Raw genomic sequence first — 4,265 nt, 5'->3', positions numbered from 1 at the left:
GCAGCCCGAAGTCCGCTACCTAGGGCACATCCTTAGCACAGAAGGCCTCCGCCTGAACCCAGGTTGAGTGAAGGACATACTGGAAATGAAAGAGCCAAAGAACAGCAAGGGACTCCAAGTCTTTCTAGGCATGATGAATTATGTGCAACGTTTCATTCCTAACATGTCCGTCGTGACTGCCCCACTGAGAACATTGCTGCGTAAGGACATTGCATGGGTTTGGACCGAGGCTCAGAACGAAGTTATGAAATGTTGCGCCAGAGCTTAGTGAACGCACCAATCCTTTCCTTCTTCGATGCAACTAAGCCGGTCACCCTTTCGGTCGACGCGAGCCAAATGGGAGTTGGTGCAGTGCTTATCCAAGACGGCCGCCCCGTCGCTTTCTCGTCACGCTCACTAACACAGGCGAAGCAACGCTACGCACAAATTGAGAAAGAAACTTTGGCAATTGTGCATGGCTGCATCAAGTTTCACGATTACATTTTCGGCCAGGAAAGTGTAACTGTTGAAACTGATCACCGCCCCTTGGTACCGATATTCAGCAAACCACTACATCCGTGTCGACTTCGCCTACAGCGCATGCGTTTGACTTTGGAGCGATGTCCTATTAAGCTGATCTACAAGCCTGGGAAAGAGCTGTTTTTGGCTGATGCCTTATCTTGGTTCCCTAGCAAGCAACTCATCCAAGAAGAAACTGAACAATTTCAAGTAAATGTGCTTGAATACATTTCAGCTTCGCGACAGGGCCTGAAGGGTCTTCTTGCGGCCACCAATGGAGATACTGCTCTCGTAAGCTTCGAGTTTACGCCGAAACAAGCTGGTCAGAAAAAGGCGATGTACCCGAAAATGCGCGTCCATACTGGCCCTACAATGAAGAGCTGCACACGCAAGACGGTCTTCTTTTTCGCAGCAACAAGGTAATCGTACCATCTTCAAAAAAGCGAGAACTTATGCTGCTGCTTCACGCTGCGCAACCGGGAGCGGAAAAGATGAAGCCACGGGCAAGAGACGTCGTGTACTGGCCAAATAGGTCATATGAGATTGAGCAGTTCTTCAAAAATTGCGCTGTTGGCCTGAAATACCAGCCGCGAAACGCGAAAATGCCTCTTTACTGCCACGACATCCCAAAGCTGCCCTGGGAATTCGTTGGCATGGACCTGTTCTTCCATGGGGGTCGTGAATTTTCCGCAATTGTGGACTTTTCTTCCTTCTTTTTTGAGATCCGCGAACTCCGTCAGAGCACTGCTAGCGCTCTGACGTCATGGTGCGCTGAGCTGTTCTCCACACATGGCTTACCGCTTAAGATCTGCAGTGATAACTGCCCACCGTTCAGCAGCCGGCTTTTTAAAGATTTCCTGCAGCAGTTAGGTGTTGCCCATGTTGCGTGAAGTCCGCATCATCCCGGCTCTATTGGTATGACGGAAAGAGCAGTACAAGAGGCCAAAAAGCTTCTAAAGAAATGTTCACGAAACCGTGTTGACTTTCATATGACGTTGTTCGAATGGCGCAACACCCTTAGAGATGATATTCTAAAGCCACCTGCTCAGAGACTCATGGGACGGCAAACCAGGACCTTGCTGCCTGTGTCCACCAGTCACCTAGTACTAGAGGCAGTATCAAGCAAAGCCGTTCATAGCAGGCTCCAGGTGATCCGTCAACGCCAGAAGGTCTACTTTAACCGCGGAACGAGGCACCTACCACCCCTGCCTCCAGGGCAGCCAGTCACTACACACGACACCCTCCAGCGAACCTGGTCGCCTGCTCTTCTTTTGAGGCCAGCCAACACGCCCCGTTCAGCGATCCTGAGAGCGGAAGATGGTCGAGAAATCAGACGCACAAGAGAACACCTCCGGGATTTAACGACCCATCGCGAAGATAGTCCAGCAAAGGCTCCTGAAGACTGCCCCACAGAAGACCACCCCTCTCAAGAGCTGCGCAGAAGCACGAGGACTCGCCACAAGCCCTGTCGATACCCGCAACTTGAAAGGCATAATTAATTTGTGTCCTAGTAAAGAGGAGATGTAGCACGGCTGAATATGCAGTCGTCACCGAGCCCCCGTAATCGCGGGATCTGTTACGTCACATTTGCTTCAGTATAAATGTGACTTGGTCAACCGCAATTAACTTGTTGTTCGCCCAACTGCCGGCGTGGCTTCAAACACGGAACTCTAATACTGGCGCCGTTGACGGCTCACAAAATCAGTACATGAGCTCATTATACGCATCTTATGAAAACGGTTACTACGGTCATGTTCCCGGCCATTTTCTGCGGAGTCAACGCTTCTTCAACATATTGGACGCCACGGACATCGCACCAGGAAAATAATGGAAGCCTTGTCCGCTATCGCTCGGGTAGCGCGGCCTCTTTGGCAGCGTCAGCGAAAACTGTCAGAGCCGGTGCGCATAAAGTCTGCACATGCAAATAATATTGGTGTTTTTACCTGGTTCCTCCTCGAACCTTATTCCAGATTACTGCTTCTAAGCGCCGCCAATGTGCCTCATAGCTTGCCGGCAAACGCGAAAAATTTGAAGCTTCGGTACTGCTTTGTGTCTCGATTAGCATTAATTATTAATTTAAAGCAGTACTCCGCTCAATCGGTAATCAACCTTGCAGTAATTCTCATTCTAATTCTCATGAAATCAGCTACGACCCACTCGTATATGCCCCTGCGCTGAATTTTTAATGTTTTTTTGATGAGAAATAAAATCTATCGCTATCTTTGCGCTGCACAACGTGGGCGCACTGGGTATATCGCAGAAACGAGAGAGAGGTAAAATAGAGAGAGAGAGAGAGAGAGTAGGGCGGCGACAACATGAAAACGTGGTGCCTTTTCAGAGCATGGGGACTCTCGTTGCATAGTTCTCAGAATGCCGCCAATTAGAAGAGCATTGCTGCATGAACGTCTCCCTTACAACACGCCCTACGAGCCTGTATTGAGGCGCTCTTACGCATGTCGCCAGGGCGTGCAGCTCCACTAGTTTGAACAAATCTGGTCGTTCCTTAAATAGGTTCCCGGAAAGCTCTGAGGAAGCTTATGATTAATAGTATTTTGCTTATTCATTCAGTAGCAAAATAATAAACACATCTCTGGCTCTCGTCTAGTTTTCGTATGGCAACTGTTTGACTTGGAAAATATTGGACTAATTCGATTGACGTCTTTGAGAGCTGCTGCTCTGATGCGACGAGTCTTGTGGAGTTTTCTCGAAGACATCTTGAACAGTAGTTTTTTGGGGGTCGACAGGTTGAGCATGGAGGGACGGAAGTAGAAAAAGAAAAACAGGTAGAGCAGATACCTATCCTCTCCAATAATTCCCGATAACATTTTGACAGCGGCCCTGAATCAGAGATACTTTTTTATCACGGCCAGTTGCCTTTTCTAGAGTGCATTTTGCAGGTACAACAGATGATGAATGTCATGTTACTAGTATCCTACTGGACAGAAGTGTGCAACAGCTGTATCTTACCAGTGCTCACCTATGGGGCAGACATGTGGAGGTTAACGAAGAGGGCAGGACTTAAATTAAGGACAACAGAGCGAGCTATAGAAAGGAAAGTGACGGTTGTAACGCTAACAGATAGGAAGAGACCACAGTGGGTTAGGTAAGAAATGGTAGTTAATGACATCCTAGTCGAAATCAAGAAGAAATAGACATGGAAGGGACATGTACGCGAAAGTAAGACAATCGATGCCCGTCAAGACTAACGAACTGGATTCCAAGACAAAACAAGCGTAGCAGGGTTAGCAGAAAGTCACGTGAAAGGATGAGATTAGGATGTTTACGGTTATTTGGCCGCTGTTCGCACAACACAGGGTTAATTAGAGATATAGAGACATAAGGAGATATGGTGAGATAGAGGTCATTATTCTTCAAAGGGTGTAGTTAGGCTGACAGTGATTATGATGATGATGCCGCTGGTGATGATCCACCGTTCTGCGTGGCAGAACACTGTTGGGCATTTTGACCTTCTTACAGCCCTCACGAAGAGCGTCTGGCCTGCTTCCTTCTTGCGTTAACATTTCCATGCAGCCTGAACGAAGTATGGTAGGTAGCTTGCGTGGCCAGAACAGCTTGGTGTTGTAGTGGTCGCGTACCCGCCCGAAGCTCTCGTAATCCTGTGGTGTGGGACAGCACAATAGGGGTAGAGCTTTCCTCGTGGAAAACTCACTTCTACTGCTTGGTGAAGACGATTTGGTGGACGTTTTTCATTACAGACAACAGCAGCTGCAGCAGCAATACGCATCACAGCAACAACAAGACGTACC

At 48.4% G+C, this 4,265-nt stretch overlaps 1 pseudogene; it reads left to right on the top strand.

Moving 5' to 3' along the window:
- The first annotated feature begins 579 nt into the window (after positions 1–579).
- LOC144124167 (uncharacterized) lies at positions 580–1,997 on the top strand (annotated as a pseudogene).
- Positions 1,998–4,265: the final 2,268 nt, after the last annotated feature.

Source organism: Amblyomma americanum, chromosome 3, assembly GCF_052857255.1.
Source record: "Amblyomma americanum isolate KBUSLIRL-KWMA chromosome 3, ASM5285725v1, whole genome shotgun sequence".
NCBI classification, from domain to species: Eukaryota; Metazoa; Arthropoda; class Arachnida; order Ixodida; family Ixodidae; genus Amblyomma; species Amblyomma americanum.
The sequence above is the reverse complement of the archived record's forward strand: the minus strand, read 5'-3'. Positions and strand labels throughout refer to the sequence as shown.